Source organism: Rhinopithecus roxellana, chromosome 1 (genome assembly GCF_007565055.1).
Source record: "Rhinopithecus roxellana isolate Shanxi Qingling chromosome 1, ASM756505v1, whole genome shotgun sequence".
Lineage (NCBI taxonomy): Eukaryota > Metazoa > Chordata > Mammalia > Primates > Cercopithecidae > Rhinopithecus > Rhinopithecus roxellana.
In genome coordinates, this window is record NC_044549.1 from 72741241 (window position 1) to 72763725 (window position 22485).

Here is a 22485-nt window from a genome sequence, read left to right on the forward strand (position 1 = left end):
AATAATAATAAATAGTAGCATGTACTCACCTAATAACAGAGGTCTGTTAATATCACTGTCACCACAGAAGAGTTATAAAGCACTTACTACATGTCAGGTACTGCAAGTACTTTGTATTCTCTTTTCCCCTAAAACCTTATCACAATCATGAGCAAAATACTAAAATAAGCCCACTTTTCAAATGAGGATTTGGAAAGAAATATAGTACATCCCATCTATTTAAGGGAGCTGAACTGGGATTAAAACCCAGGATTTCCTACTCTGGAAGCTAAGCTCTAAAGTTTTACACTACATGGCTTCATTTCTCATTCTGCATCAAACATGTTGGCCTCTGTTCTTAGAATACTCGAGAAAGAATCCTGCCTCAGGGCCTTTGCACTTGCTATTACTCATCCCTACAACACTCTTGTCTCAGTTGGCCACTCTTTCTCAATGCAGCCCCAATGGTTGCTCCTAAACTTCCTTCAAGAATTTGCTCCAAAGTTGCCTTCTTGTTAAAGAGCTTCCTAGTGGCTTACTGTAAATTGTAAGCTCTTCTTGCCACCCTTGAACTACCTATACTGCTTTATCTTTCTCCACAGCACATATCACCATTTGTACTGATTATTAAACTAGTGGCTTGGCTCCAAACCTACCCTTCCAAACGCTCTTCTGCAACGCTCAAGTGAGGAGTCTACAGACTCTATTTCCTAGGATTATTCTGCAATAGGGGGAAACTAAAGAAGGTGGGAGCTCAGAGTGGACTAGCTACTTCCCGTATGGTTGCTATTCCTGTCAGTATGTCCCCAGCAGAGGCCCTTCGCCCTGGCAGCATAAGTTGGTTCCAGTCTCCAGCTCCTCAGAGTCAGTCTCATCGCATCCCAAGAGGTACCAGTGCCACCTCCTCGGACATCTGAGCTCTCTGCCACAGGGATCCCTCCTCTGAGCCTCAAGACTCAAACAACTCTAAACTCTTTATTTTGATCCTCCCACCATCCAACCATACAGGCTGCTTTCTGAAGTTATTTCCTTTGTATGACCTCAGAGCTCTCTTTCTGCTTTTTCAGATCTCTAATACCAATGCCTATAATAGAGTCCCTCTGTTGAAAAACCTAGTATGATGTTTGCTTTCTTGACTGGACTGCAAATGATATACTTAATATGTAATAATTTTAGATTTATAAACAACATTTAGAAAATAATCTTTCCACAGTAGCATGTAAACTGCATTAGAACAGAGAGTTTTATCTGTCTCGATACTGTTGAATCCTAAGCACGTGGAATAGTATCTGGTCCATATTAGGTGCTGAATAAACATTAGCTGAATGAATGTATCCCTCTAGTTAGTAGTTTAAAACTAACCAGAAGACACTGTCTGGGTTTTGGCCTAAAGACTATCTTATCCTCAAAGGCTTCTCTGACCCTAACTAAAGTAGATCCCCTCTAGTTCTCCTTCAGAGACCACTGTATAAGTCTACCATGGCACATTTTACAATCTGTAAAATGACTTTCTGTATCTGTATATTTATTTATTTATCTTTCTTATTCACCATAATATTAACACCATAATACTAACACCATAACACCATAGAGTTGTGTCTGTCCCACAATATCTTCAGTGACTAGCGCAGGCTAGGCACGCGGTAATTGCATGATTATTTGTGGAAATAAAGGTATACTGGGGCTTAACTTCATAAGAAAATAATCCTTTGGACATTTTATTGTTCTTCCCAAAAGAAAAGGTAGGAGATGGGAATTAGTAGTGATCTCAGTGGGATCCTGTATCCTAAACTCCTCGATGTGACTTGGAATCCCAAAGAGCTATTAAGCCAAATTTGGTTTGATGGTATTATGAGACATTGTTAGAGTCACAAATTAAAATACTTCACAAACATCAACACCATGGAAAGTTAAAACCTGTGTTGAAATCCGCTATGGTTTCAGCAAGTATCTACTAAACACATACGATGTGCCAAGTAATGTTTAAGATGGTGGATGCAGCTAAAAATAAACAAATAGATAAATAAACAAACCGAGTTTATGTCTTCATGGAGTTGATATTCTAGTCAGTAGAGATACCCATTAAATAAACTAGTAAATAGGCAATATGTCACTTAACGTGAGGGAGAAAAAGCAGAATAAGAGTGGTAGGAAATTTTCAACGGTAGAAGTAGAATTACAATTTTACATGATGAGGGAATTCCTCACTGAGAAGGTAAAATATGCACAGAGGACTAAAGGAAATGAGAGCAGGAGCCACGTGGCAAGCCTAGAGGTATTCTAGGCACAACAGGTAACACCAAACGCAAATGTCCTGAGGCAGACGCAAGCTATGTGTTTGAATTACAGTAAGAAGCAAAGTGGGTGGGGTAAGAGAAAGATGTTACTAGGTTTGTGCAAACATCATTGCGGTTTTTGCCATTACCTTCTTTTTTGCACCAACCTAATAGATTAGAGAGATAATGGGGACTTGACAACACAAAGAGATAGAGGCCACCATAAGGACTTTGTATCTTATGAGGAAGATGGGAAGCCATTGGAGAATTTTCATCACAGGAGTGTCATGATCTGATACATATGTGTGTGTGTGTGTGTGTGTGTGTGTGTGTGTGTGTGTGTGTATTTTTTTTTTTTTTTTTTGAGATGGAGTTTCACTCTGTTGCCCAGGCTAGAGTGCAGTGGTGCAATCTCAGCTCACTGCAACCTCCGCCTCCTGGGTTCCAGTGATTCTCCTGGATTAGCCTCCTGAGTAGCTGGGATTACAGGCACGTGCTACCATGCCTGGCTAATTTTTGTATTTTTAGTAGAGACGGGGTTTCACCATGTTGGCCAGGATGGCCTCGATCTCCTGACCTCATGATCCACCCACCTCGGCCTGGAATTACAGGCATGAGCCACCTTGTCTGGCCCTGACTTAGATTTTAAAGAGATCACTCCATCTACTGAATAGAATAAACTCTATGATGGACTAGAGCGGAAAGAGGAACAACAGTCTGGTTATTATAGTAACTGAAGTTACAGATTGTGGCAGGTTATTCTTCCCATAAAGATATGGAGTCCAATTCCACTCCCTGTGTATTCGTATTGGCCTTAGTGGCTTGCTTGATCGAAGGAGTAAGGCAGGAATGGTGCTGTGTTACTTCCACGGCTAGATAAGAAGAATACTTGCAGCTCTGCTCCGTTGGCACAGCAGCTCTTAGACCATAACTGCCTCACTCGGAGAAAGCTGGAGAGACCCACAAGGAAAACAAAAAAGGATCCCAGCCAACAATCAGCACAGCTTTGCAGCAAAATGAGTTGGCCATCTTAGAAGTGGACTGGCTAGCTCCAACTGAACCATCCCACCTCCTCTTCCTGGAACAGACTACAAGCCACCCCACTGAGCCCTACTCAAATTACAGATTCATGTGCAAAATAAATGCTTATTTTTTTTAAGCCACTAAGTTTTAGAGTGATTTGTGACACAGCAACAGATAACCAAAAAAAGAATTCATGGTAGCTCAAACCAGCCAGAAGGGAAAAGATAGTTCCTAAGGCAATTATGTGGAAGATCCTTCAATAATATGGTTAAGAACTTGGGTTTTGGAGCCAGAAAAACTTATATATGAACACAGCTGTATCACTTAACAGGTGACCCATGGCAAATTAATTAGTTTTCCTGAACCTCAATCAGTTCCCTCATCTGCAAATGGAAACAGTAATAGGGCCTAGTTTCTTGAGATGTTGTGAGGTTACAAGGAGATAATGTATGTAAAATGCTTTGCCCCGTGCCTGACACTTAATGAGTATTCAAAAAAAGAAAAAATCAAAAAAAGAAAAAAAGTGAGCTATTAATAGGATTGATATTTTTACCTTTTTAAAAATGGGACCATATCATTCAATATTCTCAAAAATGGAAGCTTTTGTGGCATGACTACCGGATTTCCATTACATTAAGAGGCCAGATGCAAAAAGAGTTAGTCCCAGGAGAAACAAGAGCTACAGTTGACTAGCCATCTTCTATGCATCAACAGTGTTTATTAAGATGTCATAGGATTAACTGCCAGACTGCCTTTCAGAAGCCTTTTGTGACTTATGAACCATAGTAGTCATGGGAGCTAACTCTATATTACCAACCCTCAGCAAAATAGCTTTCCAACATTTTAACACTATCACATCTATTTTGGCAAACATATTAGCCAATTCAGTGGAGGGCAAACTATTATGACACCAATTTAAGAGATTCTGCAAATTCAAGGAGAGAAAAAAGGGCATGATTTTATCAATCCATCCCAAATCTTGATGCTGATAATTAGTGCAAACCCCATTATAAAAGCCTAGATGTGAGATGTAATATCTACCTCAGACAGTGGAAGGGACTTCAAACAGAAGGATCAATTTACCACTTTATTAACCTAAGCTTGATAACAGATCACTGTTAGAGATACTACTCACATCCCATTTCCACTTTATTACAGAGATTACACTGAATAGAGATTTTTAACAATAAAAGTCTTTCTGTGGCCTTTAGCAAGAAGCAATAAAATTCTGACCTCACAGCGATAGCAAAACAGAGAAACCTCCTAGCATATATCTCTATAGTAAACAACCAGCCTTCAAGATACATGACTGGAAGGATGTTGGAAAGAAATTCTGCTTTAAAAATATCAATAGCCCACGATTTAGGAGCAAGTACAACAGATGTTTAGAATTGGTTTAATAAATATTTAAATACATATGCCAACATGCCATTAGTTTATGAAATATAGATTTCATGGAATATTGACTTGAGGCCTGTATTACTTACTGAGTATTAATACACAATACAATGAATATTCATGGACAATGAAAATTCACTATTTTAACGTAAATATGCATACCTGAGTTCCTGAGTGATTTATCTTCCTCTTGGGTGGCTCTTACATGGTAATAAATGTTATACTCTTTACCATACGTTAATGAGTCATTTCAGGCCCAAGAGCTTTATGAAAAGTTGAATGTTATGTTGTAAGGCATTAGAAAGTCATTATAAGATAACCATCGGAAAATTCAATTTTTGCCAAGAAGCCACCATTCCTCTGCTGATGCATAAACCATAGCTCTGCTATTTTAAAAAATTTATAATGGTGATTAATCTGATTGCTTATTTCAATGTGACTTAATGTATCTGGGATGTGTTCCTCTGACATTTCTACTCTTCATTATAGCTACATAAGCTTAAGGTAATGATGGGTTCCCAAATATCTATTATAACAGAAAAGTAGCAATAAAGAGGGAATACTATCACAGAGGAAAAAAAATCCAAACGGAATTTCATACCCTCCTTCACTCTTACAATGGCCTTCATCAAAAGCAATATTTTCTGCCACAATGTGGCCTAAAAATGTTAATATATATCCAGCAATAATGAGATATGAGTGAAATAATGTCAATAAGCACTGGATTCAACCCAATTAAACAGAATTCTTCACTGCAAGACTTCTCAAAGGTGTTGAATATCCTGATATTAATTGAGAGTTTCCAAAAAGGATAAACTATGCTATGTTTACTCAACTCTTTCTTTACAGAGCATTTCACAGGACTAGTGTTCTATAAGCACAAGCATAGGCTGGTGGAGTTTAAGTATCACTCTCCGTAATCTCGAAGGTAACTTACTTGTGTTTTTAAAGGATCTCTAAATCAAGAAAGGATTCCTGTTCTTATTTTCTCCTCTACATAAAGCCAAGTTTAGGATGAAATCTCACAATGCTGTATGAGAAAGGGCACACTTTCTAGACCCAGGGTACAACAACAAATACAAATTTAATTACATCACTTACTTGTTTGAAGTCCCTCCAGTAGCTTCCCAAAGTCTACATGGTAAAACACAAATTCTGTCAATCAAGCTTTTGAAAATTTCTGTATGATCTGCTCATCTTTTCTTCACCAGTCATAGGTGTCAGTACTCAAGGCTTCCATTTGGGTACTTTTAGCTCCCCACAAACCTCTCCCCAAAGTAAATGCTTCAAAGGCAGGCAAGTCCTGGCTAATTTAGCTGAATGTGGTACTTCTGGCACGTACTATGATTGTCTGCACTTGGAGATTCTATACCTATAATTCCTCTACCAAAAAAATATTTATGCCACCAATTCCTGCTGGAGTAGGGGTGGGAAGACTCCCATGTGTTCTTTTGGCTTCAGGCTGAGCTTACACATCACTTCTTCCAGGAACCTTGTCTGATACAAAGAGGTTGGGCTTGGTATTATTACTATGGGTTCTCATAACATTCATTTCTTTCCCACGCTGTAGAATATCCCACTCTCCATTGAAATGACACCCTAACTGATCTCCTCAACCAGAATGTGTATTTCCTGCATGCTAAAGATGGAATCTACGCACACATACTACGTTTGCCAAAGAGTCTTTTACACCACAGTCAACCAATAAAGTACACATAATCTTACCGTGTATGATACTATTACCATATTAGCCAGTTATTATTGAACTAATGCATGCCCACCATTTATCTCAAGAGTAGAAAACTCTAATTCAGATAATAGCAACATTTCATGAGGCCATGCTCTAGTCTACACAACTGTGAAGGTACAACAGAGGGTTAGTGGAGTCACTATAAACACCACCTAATGTGGCAACCTTAATAATATAAGCAAGGTCAGAAATTTTAAAAAGGAAGAGAGGGAGGCAAGGAGTGGGGGAGGGAAGAAAAAAGCAAAGAATGCAAGAAAAAAAAAAAGCAAGTTAAAGAGTAGTGTTGTTTCTCCTTGTAAATGAACTTCTGTCCTGGAGTGACCAGGTGACTGGAGGCTGTTCTCCCACTAGTCTCTGTTTCACATGCATACTGCCCCACGGAGTATTGGATATTGCACAGATTAAGAGAATTTCAAGGGAAATCTTGACCTCAAGCAATTTTGTTTGCCTCATATGCTTGAAAAGAAACTCATACGTAAGTTAGAACTCAACTGCACAAGTATTTTAAGAAAGAATTTTTCTCTCAGTCCTGGAAATAACTGGAAATAGTGGTTAGAAGTGAAACACAAACAGAAATTAGCCATAGGGGTAAAAATATCCCTTCTATAATTTTGTATCATTTAAAATCACAAGCACAAATACTTCCAGAGTAGGAAGCCTGGGAGTGCAAGCTACAGAAGAGCTTATGATGTCCTATTACTGCTGTCACCAACAGAAATTCAAAAGCAAAGATCACATGAAACACAGACCTCAAGTTACTACAGTGTTTGTTACAAAGCAAATGCTCAATGAAACTTTGAAAAAGGAAGAGAAGAAAGAAGAAAGGGAAGGAAAGCAAGAAGAAAAGGAAGGAAAAAGGGGAGAAGAAAAGGAAAAAAGGAAGAAAGGTAGAAAGGAAGAATGAAAAGTTGATTTTGGTCTTTGGGAAAGTTTTGACAGCAATCTTTCACAATGAACATTTTACTGTATACTCTCAAATCACAAAGTTGGTGTACAATGGCAACAGGCAATGGAAAATATCTGATGCATTCTATCTGAAAATGATGGAGTCTCTCCCAGGTTTCATGAGAAGAAAAACAATTGCCACAGGTTAAACAGAAGTACTCATTCCTAATCAGTAGCTCATAAAATTGCTGTAAGAATTTCTAAGCAATAATGATAGAAAGTTTCTCTTATACAGGACTTGGAACTTACAGGACTTAATATATGTTAGTCATGTTTCATTACTCTGCTTTTGCTTATAGAAAAATGAGACACATAGGGTGAATTGGACTGTCTTTTGTCAAATTCCCAAAGCAAATATGGAAAGGTTTCAGTGCATCATTCAATTCCACAGTGGACCATGCTCAAACAGAAATGAGGATGTAGAACCAACAGATAAATGTAGCCCAGTCAACAAAGTGTCAACACATCCTACTCTGCTGCCCTGGTGTGTGAGTCTGAAAACAGTGAAGTGCATTAAAGTTATGTAGACTCTACTGCAGATCCAAGATAAGCTGAACGATAGATGGCAACAGGTGGATATCTGATACATCAGGCCATGCAGAACTCCTAGTGGTCACTCGCATTCTAACTCTCAGCTCCAAGGGGCTCTGTCTGGAGGTTGGAGCTCATCCACAAGGTTTTGGCCAGAATCCAGAAACATGTAATAGGAAAACTGGCAAAGGTCCCAACCCAGCCCATTAATGATCTGCAAATGGTACCCTTTAGATCAAATACTCAAGCCACAGGCCTTGGAGGTGCAGCCTCACGTATGGCTTCCAGAAACAATTATTTCACCATCGAGGTCCACTTGCACTGTTTGCTAGAAATCATTCTCCTTTCCCCTCGGCTCTACCACCCTCAGTCATAATTTTAAACAACTACTTGGAATTGCATCCCTAGACTCAAATTTACACATTTTCATGTCCCTATAATACACCCATTTCCGGCTCACTGCCATCAATCAGCAAGACTGCCAGATGCTACTATCCCACTGCACCGATGTCAAAGCCACGCTGTTGTGGATAACCTTCCCAGAAGAATTCCACACCACCTCTCTATGGACAGACATATGCTGAGCAGAGGAGTATCTTCCTCAAATCTGGAACTCTGCTTCAAAATGACCCTCACAAACAACCACAACCCTCTGTAGGTTTTTCTTTTTTTCTCTTCTCCTTTACAGTATTTATAGCCAAACACATTGTCTGCTGTACTGAGATACTCGGCAGAAAAACAATTGACTAACCTTTGGAATGCTTTTAAAATCTGTAGAACTAAGACACACACATGCTACCCAAAGATCTCATCCTCACTAAGGAATCAACAGTAATCTGAGAAATATTCTGTTTGGAATGTTGAGTTTTTAAGTCCACTAATATGGCTTCTAAAAAGGTAAAAAAGGACATCTTTACTTTCAATGAATGCTGTGGTCTGGAATAAGCACTGTATGACCATCTGAGATTATAATCACGTGGTCATTCAATTACAGTCACAGAGAGCCTCTGAGTTGTAAAAATTTATGAAAAAACAAAAGAACAAAACAATTATCTTGTCAATAATACAGTGGTAGAATGTGCTTAACTCAACATCTGGGGTTTGATGGTGGGAAGCTACTTATTAATTACATAATTAGGTATCACAATTGTACAGGTATACAATTAGTAGGTATTATTTCCTGAATACCTACGTGTTCAATATACCTACATGTGCCCCATACAAGGGAGGCACACATTGTCCCCTGTTTTAATTGCTTACTTTTGCTGGGGACTTCGGTAACGTCACCACGTCACAGTTAGGGGAAAATCACAATTCATAGAAAATGTCTATGGAAAAAGGCTTCCTAATCTTTGCAAAAACAAAGGATCTTTTTTTATGTGTGATTAGTTTTTAAAGAACTCATTGTACATTCTCCACTTTCATCATTATCTACATCACCTAATTAATGTGATTTGCAAGTGAGAAATATTTATTGTGCTTTTCCACTCCAGTGGCAGGGTGGGATATATGCTTGTTTCATTTTTCTTTTTTCCTGCCCTCCTTGATGTTCAGTTCACTGTGAAGGTGTTGTTGACATCTTTGCCATTTTTTGCCAAAATGACTGCTCAAATTAAGGTAACTTGGGAAGTTATTGCCTGTAAAATAAATGGGGCGTCACTGAAATGGCTATTCCTTGCTTGTATTTCATTTGAAATTTAACAAAGTCAGGGAGATGGGTCCCACGAGCATACCTCTAGTAAAAGCTCCAGCTCTTACTTGCAACGTATGTTATGCAGCAATTATGCTACCAAGCTGCCCAGAATTCTTCATCTGCATGCAAATTAGTTCATATGTGCTACAGCTGCCATTATGACAGTATTAAAGAAAGAATTTGGTAATAAAATGATCCTCTTTATGGAAATGCAGTTCAATTACCTTAATAACACATTGGACATACCTGCAATTGCTTACAAAGTGAAAAGCCCAATTGTCTCCTCACATGCCCAGACCACTGTATTTAACCCACCTTCTCATCACTTTAAATACAAGAACAACCAGGAGGGGAATTTCTAGGCTACCTTTTACAGACCTGACTCTTTCAGTGCTACGATGGGAGCATTCCTTCAACTGACAGCATGGGTAACAGTGTGATTAAACATTCCTACAATCCTCTAATAGTTAAAAAATTAAACGGTCATCCAACCCACAGCTGTTAGCTCCCAGCTTTGCCATCAATCATTAACATTAAGTCCTGGGACCTTCAAAGGCCACCAGCAGGCAGGAGTGAGAAAGTAAAAAAGAATATTAAGTCCTTAATTCCAGGCCTCAAAGATACGTATAAAGCAAAGAATGCAGGCTTTAAAAAAATCTAGAATGGTTATGATATTTTAGGAAGGCTAAGATTCACATGTCTTCTCTTCTTCCACTGGTGATTGTCTCGATTTCTCAAACAGCCAACCTAAATCACTGCTTTTAGGCTGAGATTGCAGAGGACGAGCAACAGCTCCTTTGTCACACCAGTGGATCCTTTTAGGAAGCAAAGGCCCAGCCCTCAACACTGGCATTTCCACAGCTTGGCAAACTTGGGATGCTATCATAAGAGCACTGAGTCTCACACCTAACTTACATTGTTCAGAGTTAATTATATTTCAGGGCTGGGAGCAGTGGCTCACTCCTGTAATCCCAGCACTCTGGGAGGCTGAGGCAGGTGGATCACTTGAGGTTAGGAGTTCAAGACCAACCTGGCCAATATGGTGAAACCCCATCTCTACTAAAAATATAAAAATTAGCCAGGAGTGGTGGTGTATGCCTGTCATCCCAGTTACTCAGGAGGCTGAGGTGGGAGAATTGCTTGAACCCGGGAGGCAGAGGTTGTGAGATCATGCCACTGCACTCCAGCCTGGGCAACAGGGCGAGACTCCATCTCAAAAAAAAAAAAAAAAGAAAAAGAAAATAAAGTTAATTATATATCAGAGAGATCATAAGAAGTACCAATTGGAAATTTTTTAAAAAGTGGGGTGTGGAGTATTGATCTTCACATAAAACAATGATATTTTTACAGACTGCTTTTTTTTTTTTGGTTGGGTGAAAGACTACAAGGATTTTAAGAGTATCATAAGTTAACCAAAAATGGCTTATTAATTTCTCTTTGCTCCACTACTATCATTTACATCAAGAAAAAAGTGAAACACCTTGAAAAAGGTGTTCTTAAATTTAGACAGCAAAACTAACAGAAGCACTTTATTTTTACCTCCCTTTTCTTTCACTCCATGTCAGCTGATACAAATTGATATAACACTGCAAAATTCATCCAATATTGCAAAATTTATCTAAGCATTTCTCCAAACTAAGATCTTCAACACAGTGCAACTGCTGTCAAACACGGTGCTACTCTACATAGCCAAAGTCTTTCATTCATTCATGGAAGAGATTCAATAGATATGCCATGGCAGGACAGGGACTAGGGCCTAAAGTCACCATGGATATATAAGGAGATGTAGTATCTGTCCCCTTGGAGTGGAAAATCCTATGAGCTTGGCACTCCAGAGACTGTACCTCTCTTTGGTAAGACACAAGGCAGGTTACTGAACCATCTGCATCTCAATTTCTGAATCTGTAATGTGAAGAAAATATCACCTACCCTTTGTGGCTATTGTGATCATTTCAATTTGATAATCTATAAGAGTTAAGTGTTTTGCATGATATGTAGCAGAGAACAAACGCTCAGCAAATGTCAACTCCCAATATTTCCCCTCTTCCCAAGGTAAAAATTGGCCCCTATACCAAAACATTATTTTATCATTCAAAATACTATGGAGTCAGGCGTGGCAACGCACACCTGTAATCCTAGCACTTTGGGAGGCCAAGGCAGGAGGATCACTTGAGCCCAGGAGTTTGAGACCAGCCTGGACAAGAGAGTGAGACTTTGTTGCTACAAAAAAATTAAAAATTAGCCAAGCATCATGGCACACATCTCTAGTCTCAGCTACTCAGAAGCTGAGGTGAGAGGATCACTTGAACCCTGAAAGCAGAGGCTATAGTGAGCTGAGACAGCACCACTGCACTCCAGCCTGGGCAATAGATGGAGCCCCGTTTCAAAACAAACAAACCAACAAAAAACAAAAACAAAATACTGCCATTAAGTAATATCTAATTGGTAAATATTCTTTTTTTAAAATAAAAAAAAATGTCTTGACTTTCTGCTCCCAGGTTAAAAGAAAGAGGTTTTGAGTAGATACTTTTCACATTTTGGCAAAATACACTTAGCATAAAAGTCATCATTTGAGCAATTTTAAATTGTACAATTCAGTGACAGTACATTCATAATGTTGTCCAACCATCATCACTATCTAGTTCTGGAACATTTCATCACCTCAAACAGAAACGCCATACCCATTAAGCATTAATTCCCTATTCTCCTCTCCCCCAAGTTCCTGGCAACTACTATGAATTTGCTTATTCTCATAAAAATGGAATGATACAGTATGTACCCATTTGTGTCTGTCTTCCTGTAGTGTAACGTTTCCTGTAGTGTAATGTTTTCAAGGCATGTAATGTGGCATGTATCAGTACTTAATTCCTTTTCATGGCTGAGCAGTGGTATGCTCTCACATAGATATACCACATTTTGTTTATTCATCAGTTGATGAACATTTAAGTTGTTTCCAACTTTTGGCTACCGTGAATTATGTGCCGCTATGAACATTCATGTATGAGTTTTTATTTAAAAATCTTTTTCAATTCTTTTGAGTATATACCTGGGAGTGAAATAGATTTTACATACATATACACACACATAGATAATATATGGATACAGATATAACACACATAAAAATGTATATACACAAATAATATATACACATATAATCTATATACATATATACATAAATATAATATACACACAGTAGCTCATTTCTGCAGTAATAAGCCTTTGCTGTACTTGCTTGGTTAAGGTCTTTCCCTCTCTTTCTCCATCATTAGCTGATCTTGACCCTCTTCCATCTTCACATTTGTAATATCTTAAATGACTTTAAGTCCTCTCCATATTCCACCTGTTTACACATTACCCATATATCTGTGAGAGTGCTTAGCTAGGGGATCAGTAGGTATTTGTTGAAAAAAAAAATGAACGAATGAATGAATGAATGAAGCAATACCTTGCATATAGCACAAATACAGCACGTACCTGTAGCAAGATCAACTCCATAATCATATCCAAGGTTAACACAGAAAAGGTGATCCCTAGTGTTCAGAGTGCTCCTTTGAATGTCACTTTCTGGATACCTGTCATTAATGTCATCCATGTCACTGAATTAGGTGAGTACGAATTCATCCATGTCATTGAATTAGGTGAATCTTTCGCTCCTTTTCTCCATCACAAACTCCTCCAGAACCATATAGCACAGTGGCTAAAAATATAGGTTTGGAGAGGCTGAGGTAGTGTATTGCTTGAGCCCAGGAGTTCTAGACCAGCCTAGGCAATGTAGTGAGACCCTGTCTCTACAAAAAATACCAAAATTAGCTGGGTGTGGTGGTGTGTGCCTGTAGTTCCAGCTGCTACTGGAGAGACTGAGGTGGGAGGATTGCTTGAGTTCAGAAGGCTGAGGTTGCAGTGAGCCAAGATTGCACACTACTCCAGCCTGGGCAACAGAGCAAAACACACATGTACATGTGTGTGGTGTGTGTATGATGTGTGTCTATGTGTGTGTGTGTGTATATATATATATATCCTATATATATATATCCTATATATATATACAGGGAGAGAGAGAAAGAGGAGAGGTGGGGTTTGGAGAAAAACAGCCCGGTGTTGGAATCCCCATTGGCTCTGTTATTATTTGTAGTTCTCAAAAATTTCTCTTTGCTTCTCTGAAAAATAAGGACAATAATCCCCATGCTTTCAGGTTGCTATGAGAATTAAATGACATAAGTCACGTGTAATGCTTAACAAAGTGCTTGGCCCACAGATTAATGGTACTGCTTATCATCAATTAAGTAGGTTCCTAGCATAAGCAAAATCTTTCTTACATTAAATTCTCTCAGGACACAAAAAAAATCTGAAAAAAACAACCCCAAATGTTCCAATCCAGACCCATGGCTTTATATCAATACACTAATGGATCTCAAATTATATCTCAAATTTATAGCTAGGGTTGCCATCTGAGCAACAGACTTGCCGATCATCCAACTGCCTACAAATTTCCACTTAGACCCGTAAGAGACAGCTTAGAATCAATACAGTGCATGCCTAACACATTATCATCAGGGGAGCTTGGGTGAAGGGTACACAGGAACTCTACTATGCTTGCAACTTTATATGAGTCAAACTATTTCAAAATTTAAAGTTATAATATTTATTTATAATAATAGTTATAACACACAATTATAGTTATAATACTTATTTCTTTTTCTTTTTTTTTTTTTGAGACGGAGTCTCGCTCTGTCGCCCAGGCTGGAGTGCAGTGGCCGGATCTCAGCTCACTGCAAGCTGCGCCTCCCGGGTTTGCACCATTCTCCTGCCTCAGCCTCCCAAGTAGCTGGGACTACAGGCGCCTGCCACCTCGCCCAGCTAGTGTTTTGTATTTTTTTAGTAGAGACAGGGTTTCACCGTGTTAGCCAGGATGGTCTCCATCTCCTGACCTCGTGATCCGCCCGTCTCGCCCTCCCAAAGTGCTGGGATTACAGGCTTGAGCCACCACGCCCAGCCATAATACTCATTTCTAATAATAAGATTAACATTCTCAGACTGAACTACTATAGGTTTGCTCTCCAGTTCCAATTTCCCTATCCATCTTTGTAAATGAACCACAGTCCAACCAATTGCTCAGATGAAGCACTTAGGCATCACCCTCAAGTGGAATACAGCAGCATTAAGAACATACATGCCTTGGGGCCAGACTGCTGGGTTTGAATCATGGCTTTTCCAGATTCCAGCTGAGTGACCTCAGGCCAGTTCCTTGACTTTTATAAATTTCAGTTTCCCCATCCATACAATAAGAATAAATAGAACCTATAGCACACAGTTATTATACAGATTAAAAGAGTGAGTTGCTTCACTCTTTTAATGGTGCTTCAAATGGTACACTTCCCGTTGCAGATTTTCAATAAAGAATTAGCCATCATTATTATTATTATTTTCTCTTAGCCCTACACTTACATCCAACATGTATTCTAAACCTGACCACTTCTCATTCTCTCAGCTGCCAACAACTCTAGTATAACCCCACCACCATCATCAATTCCTATAAATCCGTACATGTTCCTATCATATCTCTGTTCCCAATCTTCTCCTCCTGGGATTCATTTTCCGTAATAGTTAGAGAAAACTTTCTAAATCCTAAAACAAATCATCTTATCTTTTATTCCAATGGTTTCTATTCAATGTTCCAATCGTTTCCTATTGGGAGCAATTTTTTTTGAAAAACTCTTAATAATGGGCTAAAAAACTCTATATGATCTCACTCCTGCTTTCTTTTCTGACCTCATCTGCCTCTGTTCTCTTCACTAAGACACAATGGCTTTGAGTATGCCAAAGCTTTTGCACTTGCTGTTTGTGGCATGGACTGCGACTTAATCTCAAATTTTCATTCTCCCATGCTTTCAAACACTCAGTTTGTCAGGGCCACATGGTGCCCTGGAATAGAGACTACATATGTAGCCTACCTTGCAGCTAGACATAGCCAAACAATTACATTCTACCAATGGGATCTAAGCAGAAGTATGTGTAACTTTCGGGAAAAGACCCTAAATAGAGAAGGCACACCTCTCTTTTGCTCTTTCTGGGTCAGACTGGCTGCAGTACAAAAACAGCAGCCCAAGCTTGGAGCATGTGTTTGGAAAAATGCAATTAACAAGAGAGAAGCAGCCAAAAATCTGTGGAGGGAAAGGCAAACATACAGAAGGAGTCTAGGTCCAGGTGATCATCAAGCTGCATCATCAGCTCTAGGTTACTTACCTCTGAGAAGAAGAAACAGACAATGCACTCCCATCCTGTAAGCTGCTTTAATTTATGATCATTCTCCCGTTCTTTGCAGAGCAATTTTCCCCATGGATACATGTGTGGCTGCCTCCTTCTCACTGGTCAAGCCTCCCCTCAAATGGCACATTAGGGGTATCACTGGTTTAGCAGGACCCTACCCTCTCTCCTGGTCTACACCATGTGACTCTATGCTTTCTTGTTTGCAGCATGTGATAGCCCAGGAATTCTTTATCTACTTTGTAAACGTCTGTCTCCTTCCACCTAAAGATAAACTTTTGGGGGACATCTTCTGTAGCCCCACACACTTAAAATAGCTCCTGTACTGCAAAAAGAAGGCAATCCCTATTTTTTGACTGGCTTTCTTATGGTAGGTATGAATGACCTGGTTCTGTGTTTCCTCCAAATACTGGATAGTTTTCCTTATCATCTCAAATTAGTAGATTTAACTCAGTCCAACATTTATGAAGCACTTATTGGGTGGAGACATCGTGGCAGACACTGGAAAAATAAAGACAAAAGAAGGTGTGGTCACTGACCCCAGGGGCTTCATGGTAACACTGCAGTCTGCTCTTCTCATCACAGAATCAAACACTGAAGGAAAAGACAAGTTGACGGTAACTTTTGTGTTGTGTTTACTTAGGAAGAAACTCAGACTGCATCCATAATTGTCATTTTTGGATTCATTTTTAAACACACTGCAATCATTACTTTAGTGTTGTGACTACCACAAAATACGGACAACTTCCAAAATACAGTTTCAAAATGTCATTAAATACATAATTTATTGAAAAATTCTGTCATTGTACCATGATTGCCCCAAAATCACTTTCTAGAATTCAAAGACTTTCACTACCCTCTGAGGAAAGTGACATGTAGGATTCTACCAAAACCATATAGAAAGCTATACATACATTTCTTTTAACAAGACCAAATATTCCCCCAATGTGGCAGCTTCTAAAGGATCTCCTCTATCAAAACATTCTCTGAGCATTTGAATCCATGTGGTTAAGGCCTTTTCTTGGTGGAGGCTTTAAAAATTCAACTTTCAAAGTCTCATGAAATCATCCCAAATATTATGTCCATCCAATCCAAAATTCTCCACTACTAGATAAGATCATTCATGAGCGCTTATATGGCTTATGTAAATTCTAGACTCAGAATGTTTTATAAAAAGTACAAGGACTAGCTTAGAAGTGGATTCTCTGGCCATACTAGAGGCTGGAGATGACTGAAGCTTGACAGTTTGATTGCAAGCTTCTGAGAGAGAGAACTACCCAGAACTACCTAAGTCAGAACTACCCAGCCAAGCTGTTCCTGGATTCCCGACACTTAGAAACCTGGTGAGAGAATAAATGTTTGTTGTATGTTTGTGTGTGTGTTTTTCTAAAGCATGATCACTGGCAGTCCTATTTCCAAATTATGTAATAGCATGGAATACAGTTTAAAAGCACAATTTAATATCCATTTCAGATAATATTTCAGAGTTACAAGTCATCATTGGTTAAGAGTGTGGTATTTGGAGCCAGGTGTAGGGCTCATGCCTACAATCCGAGCACTTTAGGAGGCCAAGGTGGGAGGATCATTTGAGTCCAGGAATTTGAGACCAGCCTGGGCAAGATGGCAAGATCTCATCTCTACAAAAATAAATAAATAAATGAAAATTAGCCAGGTGTAGTGGTGTGCACCTGTAGTCCCAGATACTCAGGAGGCTGAGGTGGAGGATTACCTGAGCCCAGGAGTCCAAGGCTGCAGTGAGCTGTGAATGTACTGCTACACTCCAGTCTCAGTGAGAGAGTGAGATCCTGTCTCTAAAAAAGAAAAAAAGAGTGTGGGATTTGGAAAGAGAGAGAGATCAGCATCCGAAACTAGCCCAAGTCATGTGACTTGGGCAAGTGTCTTAATAACTATTCCATGCCACAGTTCCCTAAGAGCTAACGTGACAAACAAATGAGATCAGGAAATGAGACCACAGTGCCTGGCATACACATACAGTAAGCACTCAATTCACATTGACTGTGATGTCAGTAAGATCACTGACGATGATGGCAAGAGAGCACCAAGATTTGAACCCAGGTCTGGCTGCTTTCAAACTCAATCCCATTTCACTATTTCTTGTTCAGTTTATTCATTCCTGGTCACCAATCCAGGGCATCAGTAGGAGGTTTCAGCTCTAATTTCTAAGGCAAGGATGCTGCAGAGCCTCTAGGGGGTGAGGTTGTTCAACCCCATCACCATGACAGGTAATTTGTGCAACAGAAATGATAGAGATTGAATGGAGGGGAAGTGCCAACTCTCCATGTGGGGGACAAGGCACCATATGGCCCAGCAATTAGGAAGGAAGAAGACTGCCAAGGACAAAAATAACTGGCAGAATCCAACACGGCTGGTAGAAGAAGTCAGCCCAGGTCAGCTCCTTCTTGGTGGTGGTGTTCTTGTTCCCCAAGGGACTTTACTGACACTCCTTACCATGAATTTGAAAAAGATATGAAAGAGGAAAAGGAAGTCTGATGATAGTGGAGAGTTCTAATACCAGCTCATTAAAACAATTTTCCTTTTTCCTAAAAGCCTGGTGCATGAATAGCTCTTCAAAGGGAAGATGTGCTTCAAGAGAAGACTATTGTTAACTTTGAAGAAGCTTAACAGCCTCACTCTCCTTGTCTCCAAAAGAAGGCAGGTGAACTAAATGAGATGCCTTGTCTCTTGCAGCTCTAAAATAAGCTGCTGATTCCAGTCAATAAGCCAGAGATAGCAACAGGAAGAGGAAGAAGCAAGCTGTATAGATTCAACCCTACCCATTTTCTATAAGTAAAGTTTGTGTTCAAGAATAAGAACAGGGAACAAGGACTCAGTGAATTTCTGTAAGGATTCAGGCATGCTTCACACCAGGAAAACAATGAACACCGGCCTCTTTCAAATCTGAAAAGCAATCCAAATGTTCCGTTTCTTTCTCTTCTAATGGAATGAACCTATCAATGGCATTCAAATACCATCACTCATTCAACTGAAAGCTACTTTATGCATGTAACTACAAGGGGATGATTCAAAGGAAAAAAGGTAAGGTTTTATTTGGCAAAATGAAAATTAGTATTTCTTAAAATAGAGATCAGTTAGGTAACCTCTATCTTAATTATGACACTTCAATATTTTTTCTTGACAGCTTAAAGCTTCTTTGGTTAAACAGCAGCTGAGGAAGCTGCTTAACTTTAAGGACCATGTTGGATTTTTAAAAATACATAGTAAGATACTAGAATCACACCCACTTGATGAGGTGCTCACCCCATGAGGGGCACGTGGGACCTGAAAACAAATGGAAAAATCCAACTCAAGCCTAAACTCCTGTTCACTTCGGGACCTTCATACACCATGTGCAAAGGCAGCTGGCATGGACTGTGTTATTTACATTTATATGTTGATTATAAAGGTACACACTGTTGATTTTGTGTCTGTTATATACATATATACTGATGTTTCACTGTATATTTTTGTTGTTGTTCTAATCTTATCACCCCCTACTAAGCTATAAGTTCTGTGAAGCCTAGATTCATCTTTGTATAATAGCTCCTAGCATACTATAGATTCCTAGCTTCTAGAACTTCCCATATTGGAAGGTCTCAGGAAACCTGTATGGGATAATACGAATGAAAATAAAAAGTGACCTGGATACATACGTATCTGTCTCCCTGAAATACTGCTAGAGCTTACCCTTCCTGGGCATTTGTACAAAAACGATAATGAGCCTTCTGGCTGGCTTCCTTGCAACAGTTATAAAGGCAAAAGGAATAAAAAAAGGATTCCAGGATCTTTTCAAACGAGCCAATAGGGTAGGGCGGGATTTAGACTGGAAATGCACTATTTCAGTCTATCTAGTCACTATTACCCATTTTTTCTGCCACCTCCTGAGGTGCATGTGACCCTGACCAAGTTAATCAGCACGATCCATTCTCTAGTCAAAGTGTTCAGGGATGGCCATATGACCCTGGCTAATCTAACTGGATTCAATCTTGGGACATGGGTTACAACCATTGAGAAAAAGGGGAAAAAGAAATTCATTTTTCATGAAGGATGGTAAGCTTCAAGGATGGGACTCTAACACTGCTAGGAACAATTTGCTTCCCACCAGAGATAAGACTGAGAATGGCACCAATACAGCAGCGGGCAGAAGAGAGATACAAGGGCAGATTGCTAACATGTTTTGGGTACCCAAAGCCAGCCATGCCTGTAGGTAGTTTATCTTTGGACTTTTTCATTAGGTAAGCACATAAATTCTCTTTTCTGTTTGAGTTTGAATTCTTCAGGCTATGACAATGGAATGAATTTTAAGTGAAACAGAAGTATTACGGGGGATTGCACAGGCTCATAAAACTCAAGTCCTTTACAATATATATCCTGACCTATGCAGTCTAAGCTCCTCTGCCATCATCCCTCATCCATTCTGTGAATTTAAGTTCTAAATGCACTCCACTACACACTGTCCATGAATAGATCAAACACATTTATGCCAACATGACTTTGCTCGAGCTATTACCTCTCCCTTTGAGATCTTTCCTTCTTTCTCTGCCCAGGAAACTCCTATTGGTACTACAAAGCCCATTTTTCTCTGAAAGCTATACCATTCATAAGCAGGAGCAAGGACTCCCTTCTCCATGGGAAAGCACTCCCTTTCACTCCTTTCTCTGTGTTTCCTTTTACATTTTCCCCATAATTTATGGCACCTTGCGGCATTTGCCACATTGGTTCACTGTTATTTATTCATGTGTTTCTCCCCAAACTGTAACTTATTCACCTTTATCTCCTCATAGTTTAATGTTCAATAAGTGAGAAGGAGGAAAGAAAGGCAGTGCGGGAATGTTATGGTTGTGCAGGGCAGAGAAGAAGGATGAACTCTGATTAAGAGTCTTCAGAACTTGGGCATACCTTGTAATGAAAACAATATCAGGAAATCATTCCTGGATTCAAAATGACCTCCCAACTTCTCACCTTCCACTGAAAAAAATCACTAGATTTTTTAAGCAAATGCAAAGGAAACAATCATTATTTAATAGTCAAATTAGGATCTCATGCTGTTCCCCCAACACCCTGAAAATTACACATTTAACAAGACAGATTATGAAGAGAATTATCTTTTAAACGTATCGAATGCGGGGGCTCACACTTGTAATCTCAGCTCTTTGGGAGGCCAAGGCGGTCAGATCACCTGAGGATAGGAGTTCAAGACCAGCCTGGCCAATATGGTGAAACCTCGTCTCTACTAAAAAATAAAAAATAAAAATAAAAAAATAAAAAACAGCAGGTGTGGTGGTGGCTGCCTTTAATCCTGGCTACTTCGGAGGCTCAGGCAGGAGAATCGCTTGAACCCAGGAGGCGGAGATTGCAGTGAGCTAAGATCACACCACTACACTCCAGCCTGGGCAACAAGAGCAAAGCTCCATCTCAATAAAAAATAAATACATAAATAAATGTAAACAGTTATGTTTACAACACCCTCTGCATTTTCCACTAACCTACAGGTTGGAGTATAGGATAAAACCAGAAGACAGCATTATTGGGAACCAGGAAAGCAATGGCTTCAAGACTTCTAAATTCTCAATAGAAACAACAAAATACCACAGCTAAGAATAATGCTTTAAGTGGCATGGACTCAGGGGATATTCTCTGGCCAGATTAAAAGATACACATCATCCTTTCATGTGGTGATAAAAAACACTGATCTCTATCTACCTCCTTCTCTCTCATCCAAAAACATTTTTCTCTTGTGTTAAGCATTTTCTAAAAGAAGTAACTATCCAGAAATCAATTCCCTGTAGTTAAATTTATACGAAGTTAGGCTGGCATTGAACTGCAATGTTACCAAAGCTCTTAGAAATCTGGCAAATACAACATTAAGGCTATCAAAAGAAGCCTGTAATTGAGCTGAAAAATTAATTATAGCCTCAATGTGATTCTCTTCAATCAGGAAGGTCTGCTAGATGCCGTGCTCTCATCTAACCCTCAGAGCAACATTAATATCCATGCCAGACGGACAGGAAGGGCAGCAGTCAGACCCGAAGCAGACTCGTCTCTCTGTTTGATCCTCAATATTTTTCTCCTATTAAATAAGACAAACGTACCAACTACCATCAAACAGAAACACATACCAGCTACCATCAAGCAGTCACACATACCAACTACCATCAAATAGACACACGTACCAACTGCCTACTGTCAACCAGAAACACACACCAACACCAGCAAACAGAAACAGGTATCAACTACTGTCAAACAGGCACACATATCAACTATCATCAACCAGAAACACATACCAACTACCGTCAAACAGAAACACATACCAACTACCATCAACCAGAAACACATACCAACTACCATCAAACAGACACACATGCCAACTACCGTCAAACAGACATATGTACCAACTACCGTCAAACAGGCACATGTACCAACTACCATCAACTGGAAACATATACCAACTACTGTCAATCAGAAACATGTAACAACTTCCAACAAACAGACATACACACCAACTACTGTGAAACAGAAACAAATACCAACTACCATCAAACAGAAACACATACCAGCTACTGTCAACCAGAAACACGTACCAACTACTATCAAACAAACACACATAC

General features: G+C 39.4%; 1 protein-coding gene across 19 annotated transcripts in view; it reads right to left on the reverse strand.

Moving 5' to 3' along the window:
- Positions 1 to 22485, reverse strand: part of MAGI1 (membrane associated guanylate kinase, WW and PDZ domain containing 1) — a 677305-nt gene that overhangs the window by 166823 nt on the left and 487997 nt on the right. The gene's annotated exons all lie outside the window — the stretch shown is intronic.